Raw genomic sequence first — 17,288 nt, forward strand, 5'->3', positions numbered from 1 at the left:
TGAAAAGCCTTGCATATTTCTTGTCTTCGTTGTTTTTTATGATAGGGATTTATGAATATTTTCTGATAAACTGGTGTCGGTGGGAACGACACCTATGGGATCACAAGAATCCCTACTGTGGTTAGCGGGGCGCGGGGTCATGAGAAGAGCGGATCAAACAGATAGCACACGGTTCGTTTATCCAGGTTTGGGCCGCGAGGATGCGTAAAACCCTACTCCTGCTTTGGTGGATTGTATATCTGTGTTCTTGAGCTAGCTATGGGGCGTGAGGAGCTCCAAAAAGCCGAATCCTTCCTATGGTCGCCTCGGGCCTCCTTTTATATAAAAAGGGGTTGCCACAGTGGCACACAGGAGGTGGAAAGGGTACAGTGATGCGAGGTTATCCCTCGCATTACATGACAAGGCGCATTTAATGCGTCTTGCTTAGGTGTCCTTGCTTTTATCAGGGACGGGGGAGAGATCTGTCTCATCTGTCGCCGCTCCTTCTTGTGTCGACACGCGCCCTGGCCAGTGACGCCTGCGATGCCATGTAGGTTGGCAGGTAGCTGAGGTGGCGCAATGGTTGGTCTTCACGAAGATCTGCATGCCGCCACACAGGTGCCTGCCCAGCTGGTTGGGTCAACAGCTGCATGCGAACGGCGGTGGAGGTTTAATCGGCGTGGGCCTGGTGGTGGTCCTGCGGATGTCCTTGGCAAGGGCCTTGCCGGGGCCCCGGCAAGGGTTTTGCCGAGGCGCCTGCTGTCATCCCCGGCAAGGCGCTTGCCGGGGGCCTTGTGGTCTTCCTCGACTAGGATCCCGCCAAGGGTTGTCGTCTCCTTAGTGCGTATCTAATCTTGAATGTCTTCACAAAGATCTGCATGCCGCCACGGGGATGTCTCCCGAATCCTTGCCCTTTGGGGGCAGTGGACTCATGGGTGATTTGCTCCGTAGGCGCAGGACGAGTCGTCGCGGCAAGGGTCTTGCCGGGGCTGCTAGAACTGTCTCCCGGCAAGGATCTTGCAGGGGGAGTCCGCTTCGTACCCTTTGCTCTTCGTGGTCTTGGCATTGGCGTCGTTCTAGTTCTCTTGAGCTTCGGTCTTACCCTGGCTCACCTCCCTTGCCTTGCTTGGTGTGGTGGTGCCCGTGGCTCAGACTGCCCGTGCACAGTTATAGGGGTACAAAAAGAGTACCCCTCTTTTTGTACACCGACAGGAGCCCCCGGTCCTGGGCCACACATAAGCGCAACGCGTTGTTGGGCTAGGCCCAAAAACTGTGCGCGGGCAGGCGGGGCAGTTTTTACCGCGGTAAGATTCTTCGCGCGCTGCGCTTCCCATGATTCCCGCGCATGGCGCGGCGTGGGGAGGTGCGTGTGACGTGGGCGGCATGCATGGGGTTGGTTCCCGTGGGCATGTGTCACACCACAGTTAATGTGAAAGGAGGCAGCCCGTGTTTTCCCCCATAAAAAAGGAATAACCGCGGGCGTGCTGCTCACTTTCTCCTCTTTCCTCGTGCCTTTTCCAATCTCAGAGCCGTCGTTTCCTCTCTTCCTTTCTTCCTAAGCTTCCGCCGACACCCGCCGTCGTTGCTTCGCCATCCCCCTTCCTCAGCCCTCTAAACTTCTTGGCCGCCATGGCGCCCAAATCCGTCAAGGGCAAGGGGGTGGCTAAGGGTGCTGGGACTGTGGAGCCGCCGAAGAGCACGCTGTCGGGGGACCGGACAAAGTCCGCCTTTTTCTTCCCCTCGACGGTTGATGTTCATGAGCTTCGGGCCTCCTTCAGGCCCCTATGGGGAGCGAAGACGAGGGGAGAGAATTCGGGACACCCGGCGACACGCGTCATTCCTGCTGCTTGCGTCGATCCTGCTCCAAATCGGTATCCCTTTTTTGTCGATTATCTTTCTTGCGGGTTATGCCCCCTTTCTCCGATTTCTTCTGCGACATTATGCACACCTTCGGCTTTCGCCTCTTGGATTTTACTCCGAATGCGGTGACATGCATGGCTTTCTTCGCGCATCTTTGCGAAGGCTTTGCCGGGGTGCAGCCCAACACGGCGCTCTTCCGCCATTATTTCTTCCCTCGGATCCAGCCGGGAGGTGCCATCTCTGGTTGCGTCACCTGGATCCCAAGATCCAAGGGGGCGTACCCGGACGGTGCCATGAAGGAGAGGTGGGAGGAATGGCGTGGCCGATGGTGCTGGATTGAGGATGAAGACTCGCCGGAATTCTGCAAGGTCCGCCGAGTGCCGCCGGTCCATGGCAGCGATTGGAGTGATGTCGATGCCGCCAACGGGAGGCTCACTGTTGCCACTACTAGGATTCTCACGCTCACCCGGGCCGGACTCACCCTTGAGATGATCGGGGCGGACTTCATTCGCTGCCGGATCGCCCCGTTGCACAACAAGGGGAGGGCAGCTTGGCTCTTTTTGAATCTGGCTGACATTACGTGACTCTGCCCCGGCCTCGATCACAACTTCACAGTGCTGGCGCATGCCCACTTCTGCCAGTGGCTTTTCCAGCTTGATGTGGGTCGCGATGGCGAGGTCGAACGGACTGGCAAGGCCGCGAGGGCTGCCGCAAAGGTTGGCAAGGCCATCAAGGGGCCGTTTTTCAAGTTGCCAGCGGGGGTGGTCCCGTTGTGCAACAATTCACGTCGGTCCGAGATCATCACCATGATGCCGGACTGTAACGCGCATGGCCCTGTCCCGAGCTGGAAGGAGCCGAAGGATGCTAATGTGCAGCAATTCTTTGACACCCTGATCGAGGTGTATGTCAATGCTGACGCCGAGCGGTGGCTTGTCATGGACACCACCCAGGCAGAGCTGGACTACATCGCCACTAGGGCGAGGGAGGCGCAGCTCGCCATGGAGGCCGGCAGTGCCGGGGGCGTGGAGGACAAGGCCGCAACGGCTGCGGAGGAAAAGCAGCTCACCCAGTGGGCGGCGGCCACAGAGGAGGTCAGCAGCGCCGACACTGGAGCTCCGCTTGTCGAAGACGTGGCCGACGAGTCGTCGGAGGAGGAGGACATGGCGGCGGGCTCGACGCCAACCAGGGGAAGAGGGCGAGTCCTGCGGCGGGCTGGCTCCGGCGAGCCGGTCTGGCCCGGCAGGGCTACGCAGCCTCAATTGACCCAGGAGGGGTCTGGGCGTCACACGAGGGCCATGGCAGCCAAGTGGCTGACGAAGGCCGCTGAGAAGAAGAAGACAACAGCCCCTTCCTCATCTAGGCGCGCACAAACCCTGCCGTCTTCGCCTCCTCCGGCAGATGTCGACTCGGATGTTGACGCGGATGTCGCTTTTGATCTCGGGCCTCTCAGCCCGAAGAGGAAAAGGAAAGTGGTGGAGGAAGAGGAGACGAGTGACGAGTAAGTACTTCATCCCTTACTGCCATTTCCATTCCCCTGAATTAAGTCACTCATCTTGATCCGTTTTTGCTTTTGCAGGGATGCAGAGACGTTGGCCCAGAGGGTGAAGAGGGCCAAGGCCTTGGCGGGCGGGCGGCCCCCGGCCAGTGCTTCAAAGTCACCACTGGTGGTGCTGAGCAGCCCGGACAGCAGCCCCTAGCACAGCCCCTAGCGTAAGTTCGTCACCCTCCTCTTATCGACACGTGGTAGGCGTTCGATGCTATGGTGTTGACCTTGTCGGGTTTGCAGGAGGGGAGCGGTAGCAGGAGGAGCCTTAGAGGGCTACCCCCAACACACCACCCCCATCGACTATGCCGCCGCAAGGGGTGTCCCCGGCAAGGGCATCAAGCACGAAGCCCACACCCATGGAGGAAGAGGGGAACTTGGGCGCTGGCGACTCTGCCACGGCGCCGAATGCTGGCGGGGAGGGGACTTCTGCTTCCCAACCTGGCACTGGTGAGTCGCCTGTCCTCTGTCTCTGTTTTCCCCTTATTCTTTTTCTTGGCTTCAATGCTCCCATTACTACCTAGGCCCTCCTTCAATAGGTATGGAGGACGTGGGTTGTTGGGAATACTGCTGAGGAGGCCGCGGCGGAGGCCGATAGGATTGCCACCGAGGAGGCCGTCAGGGATGCTGACGAGGTCGCCGCTGATGAGGCTGCCAAGGATGCTGCCGAGGACATAGCTGTGGGGGCCGCCAAGGCGACCGGTGAGGCTTCTGCCGAGGGCACCAACGGTGGGCCTGCCGGGGAAGCCGGCAAGGCCACTGCCGAGGAAGAGGTGGTTGATGATCAGCCTCCCTCCTCCTCAACCTCGGGCCCTGGCAGATATCTGAAAGTGGGCGGCAATCTTTTCGTCCATCTCCCAGGGGCGTCGAGTTCCCGAGCGCCCGCCGAAGGGGAAGTCTTTGACGGCGAGGTGCTTGCCGCCACCGGGCTCGAGGTTGTCGATGAGCCGGGCGTTGGCGGTGATGGTTCTCCAGAAGAGCAGCTTTTCCGCGCTATGGGGGCCAACTTCCGAAAACTCCAGGCGCTCTACCGTGTCCGTCTGGACAAGGTTAAGTCCAGGACGGCAACGGTGGACCAGGCGGAGGTGGATTTCAAGGCGCGCGTTGCTGAGACACAGACCTGGTTAAACCAGACTCGCGAGGAGCAGAGGGCCTTTCAGGAGGAATTGGCCAAGAGCAATGTCGAGCTCACCATGAAGATGGCTGACATCGAGAAGGCCCAGGAAAAGGCGGCGAACTTGGCTGTCGCGGCCGAGGCCGTCCGGAACCAGCATCAAGCCGCACTGGATTCCCAGGAAGAGGACCTCACCATGCATGAGGCGAAGCTTGCCGCAGCGCTCCGTGGCAAGGATGAGGAGCTCGAGGCCCTTGTCACGCGGCGGACTCGCGAGCTGGAGCAGAGGCACAAGGAGGCACTTGATGCCCAGGCTCTGGCCCATGCCGGCAAAGTAAGGGAGTTGGAGGTGGAGCTGGACGAGCTGAAGCAGCAGGCCCTCAAGCTGTCCAACGTGAAGAGCACACTCAACAGCGCCTTGGTAGAGGCGCAAGGAGCGGTCATCAGCAGGGCTGGGGAGCTCTCCGAAGCGCAAAACTCCATCAGAGATCTCAAGCTGAAGCTGGAGAATCTCGAGAAGATGTTGTCGGAGAGCACAGCTCGGGAGGAGACCTTGACCAGGAGCCTGGAGGAGGAGAAGCAGCTGCGGGCGAACGAGGCCGCCTCCCACCAGGAATATGTGGCGGGCGAGAACAGATGGATCAGCGGTTTGGAGGACGTCGCCGGCAGGGTCACCTCGCAGTTATCCACCATGGGGATGCCAAACGTGAGGTATGCCCCTGAGCGCAGCAGGACCGTCAATGCCAAGCTGACCCAGTTCTTCGAGGGCGTCCTTGGAGCCTTGGCTTATCTTCACTCCAGCAGAGCGGCCACGTTGGCCGGGGAAGCCCGGCGACTTTGCCGGGGGGTCATTACCAAGGTCCTCACCAAGATGGCATACTGGAATCCCGACCTCGACTTCGATGCCGCGATGGATAGCTTGCCGGATGGTACTGACCTCACGTGCTCAAGGAGCGCATCAAGCCCGTCATCAGCAGCATCGACAAAATCAAGAGGGTGGAAGGCCAACGCCGGGATTAGGCATCCGTTCTTCACCGCCGCTGCAGGTTCACGACCAAGACAAATTTCATCTTTAGTTAGAACCGCAGCAATGATGTGATGTAATATAACTTTGCAGTACTCTTAATTTCATGCACATTATTTCCCCGTTCAATTCCTCTTTGTATGTGCGCCCTACGTCGATTGGGTAGGCTCGCCGGCGCGGAAGCCCCTAGCGGCGTTTTGGGGACGGATCCCCATGGGCCTGCTGGGTATGCATGCTGTCGGACGAGCCACCTTTCCGTTCTGAACGCAGTCGCTCGAACTGTCGAGCTTGACTCAAGTCAGAATCGAGAGCGTTGTTGATCGCGGAAGGCTACTATGCCATTCTCGACGCATCCGCTTGAGCTGTTGAGCGGACTCGAAACAGGGCAAGGGCATTGCCGATCATGGGAGAGCCCCCTGGCGTGCAGGTTTCTCATACAAAGGCATGACATCTCCGGGGGGGAATAACCTCATATAAGAAGGATAGAACAAATAAGGGTTCAGTGCAACTTAGCTTCTGTTTGCAATCACTCGAGTGCCGATCTTCTGGCCTCCTTTCTTCTCCAAGGGTCACGAAGATGAAGGAGTGCCGGGCTAACTGCTAAAGTCGATTCTCACAATTGCGCCCCCTACCTGGCACGCTAGAGATGTCGGTGGGAACAACACCTATGGTATCACAAGAATCCGTACTGTGGTTAGCGGGGCGCGGGGTCGTGAGAAGAGCAGATCAAACAGATAGCACACGGTTCGTTTATCCAGGTTCGGGCCGCGAGGATGTGTAAAACCCTACTCCTGCTTTGGTGGATTGTATATGTGTGTTCTTGAGCTAGCTATGGGGCGTGAGGAGCTCCAAAAAGCCGAATCCTCCCTCTGGTTGCCTCGGGCCTCCTTTTATAAAAAAAGGGGTTGCCACAGTGGCACACAGGAGGTGGAAAGGGTACAGTGATGCAAGGTTATCCCTCGCATTACATGACAAGGCGCATTTGACGCATCTTGCTTAGGTGTCCTTGCTTTTATCGGGGACGGGGGAGAGATCTGTCTCGTCCGTCGCCGCTCCTTCTTGTGTCGATACGCGCCCTGGCCAGCGACGCCTGCGATGCCATGTAGGTAGGCAGGCAGCTGAGGTGGCGCAGTGGTGGGTCTTCATGAAGATCTGCATGCCGCCACGCAGGTGCCTGCCCAGCTGGTTGGGTCGGCAGCTGCATGTGAATGGCGTTGGAGGTTTAATCGGCATGGGCCTGGTGGTGGTCCTGTGGATGTCCTTGGCAAGGGCCTTGCTGGGGCCCCGGCAAGGGTTTTGCCGAGGCGCCTGCTGTCATCCCTGGCAAGGCGCTTGCTGGGGGCCTTATGGTCTTCCTCGGCTGGGATCTCGCCAAGGGTTGTCGTCTCCTTAGTGCGTATCTGATCTTGAATGTCTTCACAAAGATCTGCATGTCGCCACGGGGATGTCTCCCGAATCCTTGCCCTTTGGGGGCAGTGGACTCAAGGGTGATTTGCTCCGTAGGTGCGGGACGAGTCGCCGCGGCAAGGGTCTTGCCGGGGCTGCTAGAACTGTCTCCCGACAAGGATCTTGCCGGGGGAGTCCGCTTCGTCCCCTTTGCTCTTCGTGGTCTTGGCCTTGGCGTCGTTCTAGTTCTCTTGAGCTTCGGTCTTACCCTGGCTCACCTCCCTTGACTTGCTTGGTGTGGTGGTGCCCGTGGCTCAGACTGCCCGTGCACAGTTATAGGGGTACAAAAAGTGTACCCTCTCTTTGTACACCGACAACCGGTGTTCATTACAACCCGGCATGATTTTCAACGATTAGTTGTTAGTACATGATCAGTTTTTAAACCGATGGTGTATTCTTCCGGTCTGGTTTTGACTAGATGTCACCAGCATTATGCGACTATTATAGCCCAATATGGTTTCTATATGAACCGGCAAGAGGGAAAGGAGTTGTCAAACACTACGGATTGGAGTTTTTTCACCTTTACCATACAAGCAGTTGGTCAGCCAACGAGGTATGTCCCAGATATTATTTATTTTATCTGATTAATATAAACCTTGGTTATCCATCCAAGTTATGTATATGTTCTGGGCAGCATCACCCGTCCAGTGGTAAACGACTAGGACACTTTCCAGTTCTTATATGCAGGAACACAAAGTATAATGGACTATGCATAAAGAGATCCCAAAAGTGGAACACGTTCTCAAAGTATCAAGCCACACAAGCATGTTCGATGGCATGGCGGATAAAGATGTTTCTGCTATCCAATTACAAGGAGCTTCAAAACGGCCCAAATTGAATAATTGTTTTCAAGTAGTGGCAGACTGTAGCTGATAAACCGGTCGCCGATTTAGAATTCTTCATCGGGACAGCTTGACGATTGAGGGTCATCTCGTGCAGTCACATCCTCTTCATCCCTCCCCAGACGCTGGAAATCAACCGTTGACCAATCGATTCCGGTTAAAGCTTGAAACACGGCCTCTTTATGGATAAGGCTGGAGGGGTCAATGTCAGGAGCATAAGTATGCTTACGGATTGGAGGCACAGGCTCTTCAACTTCATGGATCACAACGGGTTGTCTCTTTCCCTCAGCATCATAAACCGGTTGGAAGTGAGATAAATCTGTGTCCTCCGCCAGTTTGCTTGCTATTGGCCGCATCTCCTTTGTCAGCCTTCGCAGATCATCATTATTGAAGTCTGAGTCGTCTTCCTTCACTCCAGGATATCCTTTGATGATATCTGCCGGTTCAAGATCCGGAATCCATGCCTTGGCCTGGATTAGTGTGGTTGGCGCTCCTGATCTTGCGGCTGCTCTCTTCAGTTCGGTGATTTGGGCAGGTAGCATGGCCAGCTTCTCAAGTGTTTCCTTTATCAACGATGGTGCCGGCTTGTTATACGCTGCAGTGCAAATAGCACATCGGGATCCAGAGAATAGCTGTTCTATCAAGGTGTACGCCGCTTTAAGCTTCATCCTCATATCAGAGCCCAGATGAGCAATGCGGGTCCCTGTTATGGTTCAGCATCAGTAAACCGGCTATTGATAAAATTGTATGATTAGATAAACTGTACAAGAGAGCACTTACCAAACACAGCGGATGTCATGGCGTCAATCTGCCGCTTTAAGCCTGACAGTTCTTCCATAACCGGTTTCAGGCTTGCCTCTGCATCCTCGGCCTTTTTTATCAAACCGGCCTTTTCAGGTAACTTCAGGATTGGAACCCTCCGGTTCCATAGCTTGTTCCGGTTCAACTGCTTGCTCCGGCTCATGAGCCGCCTGGTCTTCAGATAGATTATTCACCCGAGCCTTTTTGCTGGGTCTAGCCTTGGCTCTTAAAATAGGAAAAGATGTGAAGGTTAAGCATAGTATAAAAAGTATGGAAACAACTAAAGAAGGGGTTTAAGTAATTACCCAGCTACGGTTTTGAGGGGAGGAAGTTGGGTTGCTGTTGACTCGCCAGAAGATGAGGGAGGTGTCACCTGATAATTTGAATCTGACGGATTAAGAGGTTGTCGGAAATAACCTGCCTTGGGGTAAGAATTTTCAGAAGAAGGTGAGACCTCAGATCGGCGCTTTCGAACCGGGGTGTCAGGTAAACCGGTCGAGGTGACCTTTTGGTCGTTGTGCCGGGTTGTACGGCGAGCCTCGTGTTGCTGCTTCTTCAAAATAAATGTTGGATCCAAGTGAGCAAGAGGGTGTGAAAAGCTTACTTTCTAGATCGCTTGACGGATTTTTTGTGTTGGCAGAGAGTCTGAACTGGAGGAAAGGACAATTACCTCTACATCGTCGGCTTGGCTGCCTTCCGCGCCCTCCTGATAAATATCATTGTTACTGAGATTCATAAATAGGGAACCAAGTGAATCAAGTTCTACCTCAACTTCCGGTTCATCCATATCGTCATCTAGTTCCATGCTGATACGTTTAGTTGCCTTCTGCTTTGAGGTTTTCTTGATGGTTTTCGTCTTGGGGCGGGAGGGCTTTGCCGCTTTCTCTGCAGGTTTCTTCTTCCAGAATGGATCATCACCCTGTTTATAAACAAGCAGAAGGATATTCACAGGTTGAACAGTTTAAAAAGATGTCAAAGGTAAAAAGGAAGGACGGTACTTACAGCAGGCGGTTTGTTTTTTGTGTAAAAGGGGTTTAAGCCGGTTTGACGGTAGACAGATTTCGATTCATTCAGAATCTTTTTGACACCCTCCGTAACTTCTTCGTCAGTTAATTGAGTGTTGATGTGGCGTTGGGAGTCTTCTACTTCACCAGTGTACTCACAAATTAAACCGGAGCGGCGGCTTAATGGCAAGATGCTCCAGGATATCCAGCAACGCACAAAGTCGACGCTTGATAAACCGTTGGCCATAAAGGCTCAGAGCTTGGCGAGTTGACGGGCATATGAGGCCCGTTTCGTAGCACTTAAATGTTGCGGCAGTGGATGAGTGTTGGAGAGCCGGTGGGCACGGTAGCCCGAAAGAGGGTTCTCGTCTTCAGGGGAGGTATCTTTACAGTAGAACCAAGTTTGGTTCCAATCTTTGGGGTGGCTGTGCAGCTTGGCATGAGGAAATTCAACCTCTTTTCTTTTTTGAATTGAGACACCCCCAAGTTTAGTGTTGGGTCCGTCTACAAATTCAATGCGCCGGTTCAGATGGAAAAAAACCCGGAACAACTCAGCAGTTGGTTCTTCCTATAGGTACACTTCACAGAAGACTTGGAAGTTGCATATATTGGATACTGAGTTAGGTCCAATATCTTGAGGGTGGAGCTAGAAACTGGCAAGCACATCCCGGAAAAACTTTGACCCGGGCGGTTTGAAACCACGGCCTATGTGGTCAACAAATACCACTACCTCCCCGTGCTTAGGGGTAGGAGGATTCTCCGATCCAGGAACTCGCCATCGGATCTCATTCTTTTTGGGCAAGGTACCAATCCGGACCATTCCGTTAAGCTGTTCTTCGGTGACTCGGGAAGGAGCCCAGTTACAAGCATAAAACTGTTTGGTCATTGCAAGCAAAAAGCTGAAAGGAAATACCGGTTTACGAATCATTCATGGTGATATATAAGATGCAACGGAATAAAGACATACATGTATGTAAAATTGTGTAAACCGGAGGCTGATACAATAATTAATGACAAGGCAATATCAGAATAAATGTATGCACCTGTTGTTAAACCGGATTATAAACAACGGAGGTAAAAGGCTTGCCCGGTTCACCAGGGGGCTAATGGTATATGATAGATTGCTTTTACAAAGGTAAACCGCCTATGTGGTAAAGAGGATACAGATCTAAGGCAAAAATGGCTAAGTAAGGTAAAACCAGATTTCATAAGGTGGCAGGGAAATTTTGGATCTACCATAAGACAGGAAAATAAAAAGATTTAGACCTAAAAGGTTGATCCCGAAGAAGTTCACAAAGGACCAGATTAGCGTTTTATGCGCGTAAAGGTTTGTTTTGGTAACAGAAGATAAGCCATTATGTGGAACACATCAAGTTTGAAAGTTCTTATCCATGGACTAAGAAGAAACGGGGAAGAACAGCGTCGGAGCCTCGATGAACTTCGATGAACGAGGAAACCCTAGGTAGATCTACAACAGAGAAAGGGAAGGACTTACAGTGGTTGTCGAAGCAGCAGAGGTATGTCGCGGCTCTCTAGTGCAACCAGGTTGATGCAGCGGCTGGCGGAGAAACGGAGGCGAAGCTCAGTGACGGCGGCGGCGCTCAGGTGCAGAGGCGTCGCAAGGAGGAAGAAGAAGCGAAGGAGGCAAAGGGGAAAAATAGAATGACCTTTGGGCCTATTTATAAGGTGAACCGATAAGCGACCGGTGCGTAAATCGAGGAGCTTAAAATGGATAGTTAATAAGGATGTCGCCTCGAGGGTTGGATATTCATTAATGAAGGGTATCTACGGATTCAACGGGTAGATGACGTCATAATGATTTGCTACGGATCTAAAGGATGACGTCACGACGGTTTACCAGACTTATTGCCAAGGCAAGAATTTTTCCAAGTATTGAAGATTGACATGAACAAGTTCAAATCAATCTGCGGCCTAATGTTGGGGATATGATTACTGGAGGTAAACCGGCTAGGAGTGGCCGGGTTAGCTACATGAAGATAGAAGCTCATGAAGACATGAGGATGGTGGCGCTTTACGAAGGCCCAAGGCCCATAGGCAGGTTAAGGCATGTAGATGTAAGCTGACTCTTTCATGTAACTTGTATTGTAAGTTATAGGAATAGAGACCGATCCGGACACGTTTATGATTCGGCCTCGGGACTCTGTAAACTGGAGGGCGTCAACCTATGTATATAAAGGGATGACCCGGCCGCGGTTTAGGGACGAGAGACAACTACTCGAGAACCAGGCAAAGAGGATTCGCTCCCTGGTCATCGAAACCCTAGCAACACCAATCACAACTAGACGTAGGCTTTTACCTTCAACGAAGGGGCCGAACTAGTATAAAATCCTTCGTGTCCCCTTGTCCGGTTTAACCCCTTTAAGCTAACCCGTAGTGATGGCTCCACGACTAAGTCCTTTCACGAGGACATTTGCCATGACAAACCCACGACAGATCCCGTTAATCAAATGACAACTCTTTGTCCATGGCTAGGAAACTTAACCATCTTTGATTAAAGAGCTAGTCAAGTAGAGGCATACTAGTGACACTCAGTTTGTCTATGTATTCACACATGTACTAAGTTTCCAGTTAATACAACTCTAGCATGAATAATAAACATTTATCATGATATAAGTAAATAAACAATAACTTTATTATTGCCTCTAGGGCATATTTCCTTCAGTTACTTCCCATTGTGACTACTCTAACATGGTTCTTTTTTTCTTCGCAAATGTTATCTGGCGAGCGTTCGCAAGGAGCCGAGTATATAGCAAAAAACTACCACAAGTCGGGCTATGGTTACAGAACACTACCGCTTTTTTAATTTTTCAAAACACTACCACTATTTTGGTTGGTTGTTCCAAAAAACTACCACATTGCGCTCATGACCGTGTTAGTTAATTTTAACCATGTTTATGACAAAGCGGGCCCACCCGTCAACTTTGACCGTTTGTTGACCGTTATGATGGATGGAGCCCACATGTTGGTCCCTTCAAAAAAATAAAAACAATCAGGTCCATGTAACTTTTAAAAAAGCAATCAGATCCTTGCAAGTTTTATAAAAAAAGCAATCATGTCCTTTTCAGTTTTCTAGAAAAAGCAATCGGGTCCTTGCCGACGAGCTCGTCGCCGATGCCGTCCGGCATTGGTCTAGCGAGCTCGAGGGCGTGCTAGCAACTGCGTGCAGAGCGGCCGAGCTCCAAGTGCCGCATAGCCCTGTTCTGGAGGTGCTGCACGCGACACGGTGGAGCTGGAGGGTCGCCATAGCCATGGCAGGCAATGCCATGTCCGTCCAGCTCCTTCCCACTGCTGCTCCTTCCCGCTGGTTGCCGCTGCTGCTCCTTCTTCCCACTGTTGTTGGTTGCTGCTGCTGCTCCTTCCTGCTTCTTGCCGCCGCTGCTGAGGGAGTCCTGGACTAAGGGGTCCTCGGGCGTCCGACCTGTTATCTATGGACCAGACTGATGGGCTGTGTAGATATGAAGGCCAAAGAATATACCCGTGTCCGGATAAGACTCTCCTTGGCGTGGAAAGCAAGCTTGGCGAACAACTTGAAGATTCCATCTTATGTAACCGACTCTATGTAACCCTAGATCCCCCCGGTGACTATATAAACCGGAGGGTGTAGTCCGGAAAGGAGATACTCAATACCATAGTCATGCAGGCTAGACTTCCAGGGTTTAGCCATTATGATCTCGTGGTAGATCAACTCTTGTAATACTCATATCCATCAAGATCAATCAAGCAGGAAGTAGGGTATTACCTCCATAGAGAGGCCCCGAACCTGGGTAAACATCGTGTCCCTGTCTCCTATTACCATCAACCTTAGACGCACAGTTCGGGACCCCCTACCCGAGATCCGTCGGTTTTGACACCGACATTGGTGCTTTCATTGAGAGTTCCTCTGTGCTATCGCTGAAATGTTCGATGGCCCCTTCAATCATCAATAATGACGCCGTCTGCGGAGAAACTTTCCTTCCCGGACAGATCTTCGTGTTCGGTGGCTTCGCACTGCGGGCCAACTCGTTTGGCCATCTGGAGCAGATCGAAAGCTACGCCCCTGGCCATCAGGTCAGATTCGGGATATTGAACTACGTCGTGGACATCCGTGGAGACTTGATCTTCGCCGGATTCGATACCGCAGCGGCTGCTCCCGGTCACCCCGATGATCATAACCTAAATTTGTCATCGGGCCGCATTCAGGAGATCGCTCCTGTAACCGCTCTGGCCCTAGAGCCGGAGCAGGCCGCGCCAACCAAATACGGGAGGATTAACCCCACCTCGGAGGCCGCAGATCCCACGGCATTGGAGCCGCACATGGACCTGGTCTCACACGATGCCTATGCCACCGCCGGACTCGTCCCCAGCTGTAGGTTCCGAACCGCACGAGCCCGCGGACGCCGAGCTTGATCGTTTATCAACTTCAAATTCAGCGCCGCAGACATCTTCCAGCACTCGCCTTTGGGCGATGTGCTAAACTCATTAAAAAACATGTCCTTGGCGGAGGACTCTCAACCAAACTATATCCGGCTCGAACTAGGGGCTGACAATGGAGAATTTTACTTCCCACCCGCCACCCACTTTATAGCCACGATCGAGGATTCAACCGATACACTTGATTACGACTCCGAGAATATCGACGGCATGGACAATGATGTTGATGACAACAAAGACCCCGTTGATACAACTAATGAACAAGATGAACGGGAAGATGGGCAGGTTAGCCCTGCTAAACAGGCCACACACAAATATTCGGAGGATGACAATTACCTTCCGCTCTCCGAGGATGAGGTGGGCCTCAGCACTGAGGATTTCATCGTGCCTGAGGAACCTCGTGAGCAGGAGCGCTTTAAGCGCCACCTAATAGCCACTGCAAGGAGCCTGAAAAAGAAGCAGCAGCAGCTTCAAGCTGACCAAGATCTGCTCAATGATAGATGCCGCCGAAGAATACGGCCTTAGTGGACCAGCCAAAAGCTACCCGAAGCATAGATTGCTGCCCCGGGGCGACGATATAAGGCACTGGAGCCCGTACCATCATTGCACAATGCGGCAGGTCGACCACAACTGGGCCCAAGTAAAGCGGCAACTCAAGCCGAACACCAGACCGCCCCACCTCGCAGAAAAAGCAAGAACAAAACAGCTCGGGGTTATACATATGACCATCAACAAGACTTGGGTAGCAAAGCAGGACACTCAAGAGCGATCTACAGATCGCAAGGACATACCTCGACACATGATGACGGCCACCTATTCGGACGTGACAAACCTAGCCACACCCAGGCTGAAAACCGCAGATGGACTCTGTCGGAGATACGCCGCAGTGTGGCCCAACATAGAGGCGTCGCACACCCTCTTTGCTTCACAAATGAAGTAATGGAGCATGAATTCCCAGATGGGTTCAAACCCATGAATATTGAATCATACGATGGAACAACGGATCCTGCGGTATGGATCGAGGACTTCCTCCTCCATATCCACATGGCCCGCGGAGACGACCTTCATGCCATCAAATACCTACCACTAAAACTCAAAGGACCATCTCGGTACTGGTTAAACAGTCTGCCGGAAAATTCTATCGGCAGCTGGGAGGATTTGGAGGACGCCTTTCGCAACAACTTCCAAGGAACATATGTTCGGCCACCGGACGCCGATGACTTAAGTAACATTGTCCAACAGCCCGGAGAGTCGGCCAGGAAGCTCTGGACCAGGTTCCTACTTAAAAAGAACCAAATCATTGACTGTCCGGACGAGGAGGCCCTTGCGGCCTTTAAACATAGCGTCTGGGACGAATGGCTTGCACACCACCTCAGTCAAGAAGGACCTAGATCCATGATAGCCCTTACCGCTCTAATGACCCGCTTTTGCACGGGAGAAGACAGTTGGCTCGCTCATAGAAGCAACAGCGCCAGCGACTCGGGCACTTCCGAAATCCGATACGGCAAGGGCAAGCCACGACGAAGCATACACAACAGTCGCAATGATAATGAAAGATCACGCGACACAGCGGTCAACGCCAGATTTAGCAATCCCAAGCCTGGTCAACGGAAAAAGCCATTCAAGGCAAACAGAGACGGACCATCCAAACTAGACAGGATATTGGACCGGCCCTGCCAGATTCATGGCCACCCCAATAAACCAGCTAATCACACCATCAGAAGTTGTTGGATCCTCAAGCAGACCGGCAGGCTCAACGCCAGACACAATGGAAATAGGCCACCAGGCAATAGGGACAATGGAGCGGCTCACCAGCTAAATGCCAGAGGGCGGAAGCAATTTCCCCCTGAAGATCGATCAAATCCAGAACAGAAATAGCAGTTCGGCTTCCGCTGCCCATCTCGTATACCCGTTAAAACCATATCGCGCATACATAATAACGCACTAAAGATACCATGGGCATTAACGGAAGCACAATACGGACAAGTCTGCAGGCACTCCGGTAACATTCTTTAACCATTTTCCTATTTTCTTTTCTTTCATTATCTCTTAAAAGCAGGTGGGGCAAAGCGGAAACACCTACGACCGACCCCATAGGAGTTCGGATCCGTACACTCACCTACGGGGCTACCCCCTTCAAGGATTCCCCTCGCGGAGGACAGCCGGCGCAGACGTAAGACAAGAGATCCAAAATAACTTTTTGTAGACCACACTCTCTTTTCGAGCCTGTAACATGCCTTTTTCCTCTGCCTTCGACCCAGGGCATATCAAATTGCCGGGGTCATGGCCTTTATGTATATCAAGTAACCATTAGCATATCACTCAGGTCCCAGTTCAAATTATCCTAATTAATCGATTACATTTTTTCGCAAAATGAATACGCCTCCTATCATTGTTTCATAGATATACCCCAGCTTAACTTGCCAGGGGCTCGGCACGGGAACAAATGAGTTGCCAACAAAGGCCGAACAACTTTTACAGCGTACTTCAGTGTCGCGAGTTTGGCCTTATATGCATCAGCTCCGAATCATGTCTTGGGTCAATAGTTGGGTTGCCCGGCTCCTGTGCTTGCTATCCTACATTCCGCTCTATCGGCTAGGGTAGTAAAGGGAGAACTACTATGATTGTGCTACCGGTTCACCCGGTGACGCACCTCAGTAGAGAAAGCCGAAAGCTGACTGTCATGATGCGGCGAGAGCTGGTCAACCACTCAATGACTTATCGGATCTCTAGCAATTCCTTCGTTTCACACGAAGGACCTCTTTCTGGTCAATTATGTAAACGCATCGTATGAGTAAGCCGCATACATACTAGGGGCTATGTTGTAGACCCACCGTAAAACTCCTATGGCTAAGTGAAAGTGTTAACGCCCTATAGTCTGGTTGCCTGGTTCGCCGCATCAACACCTCCTTCACGGATCAAGACGTTGGGTCAAGAGTGATCAGATGCTTTTTCGAACACCCATGTACTTCCTACAAGGGGGCTAAAGCCGACGACTGGAAAACTTTCAGATTATATTAAAACGGCCGCACAGGAGGAACACAAGCTTTCGAGCAAAATATACAAATACTTTTACTATAAAATTCTCTCGTACAATTCTCATACACTTCACTCGAACATTATGTCTTTCAAGCATTGACCCTCTATCAAGCGGGCGACTACAAGGACGTCTTCAAAATAATTCTCCGGTTCGTGGCGGTCCTTGCCCTTGGGTGGACTCTTCACCACAACATCGATGGCCTTC

The sequence above is a fragment of the Triticum dicoccoides genome, chromosome 3A (genome assembly GCF_002162155.2).
Source record: "Triticum dicoccoides isolate Atlit2015 ecotype Zavitan chromosome 3A, WEW_v2.0, whole genome shotgun sequence".
NCBI lineage: Eukaryota > Viridiplantae > Streptophyta > Magnoliopsida > Poales > Poaceae > Triticum > Triticum dicoccoides.